Genomic DNA, 978 nt, shown 5'->3' with positions numbered 1-978 from the left:
AGGTGTGCTAACACACTTACACAAGTTGAAACAGCAGAAAAAAAAAGTCTTTAAATTTGCCTTATATTACATCATATCCCATGGCCCAAGAACCACCAACACCAAAGTAAGTTGCACATAGAAAAACTTTAATTGGTTGGGTCAAGCATATAAATATTACATGGGAACACATCCCTGTTCACCGGATGATGTGTGTGGGTAACATGCTTATTGTCATTTACCAAAGTGTTATTCTGTCACTGACTGTGAATTTATCTTTTGTATAGGCACTTACACTGGCTCTGCTGGGAATATATTCCTGTTCATTTATCTGTAATGTGCCTAGAGTTCTTGATTAGGTGAACCTGCGTTTTGTAAAAGGCACTTACACTGGCCCTGCTGGGAGTACACCCTTTTGTGTGCACCTAATTTGATCCATGCAGCCCCACATGGGGTTCTTTATTCGCTCTTATATGTCATTTAACCTTCTTACTTGTCACAATTTTTATATCCCATGTAATATTTATATGCTTGACCCAACCAATTAAAGTTTTTCTATGTGCAACTTACTTTGGTGTTGGTGGTTCTTGGGCCATGGGATATGATGTAATATAAGGCAAATTTAAAGACTTTTTTTTCTGCTGTTTCAATATGTTCCTGAAGTTGTTGCCTTTTACCTTATATAAGTCTGTTTTAACTGTCCTGGTTGTTGTTAATCATACTTACACAAGGGTTTTCAAGGGATTTCTAAACATTAATTAGCCTTCTTAGGCCCTGTGCGCACACTGAGGTTTTTGCCGCGGATTTGCTGCGTGTTTTGCTGCAGAAAAGGTGCGGTTTTTGTTGATAACCTTTCTGCAGTCCTTCTCCAGCAAAGTCTATGGGAAATCCAAAATGCTGTGCGCACACTGCATTTTTTTCCTACAGGTTTTGCTGCAGAATTTCTGCAGCTTTTCTACAGCAAGAAAGAAGTAGCATGTCACTTCTGTTCCGCAGGTA

The sequence above is a fragment of the Anomaloglossus baeobatrachus genome, chromosome 5, assembly GCF_048569485.1.
Source record: "Anomaloglossus baeobatrachus isolate aAnoBae1 chromosome 5, aAnoBae1.hap1, whole genome shotgun sequence".
Lineage (NCBI taxonomy): Eukaryota > Metazoa > Chordata > Amphibia > Anura > Aromobatidae > Anomaloglossus > Anomaloglossus baeobatrachus.
Note: the sequence above shows the minus strand (reverse complement) of the source record.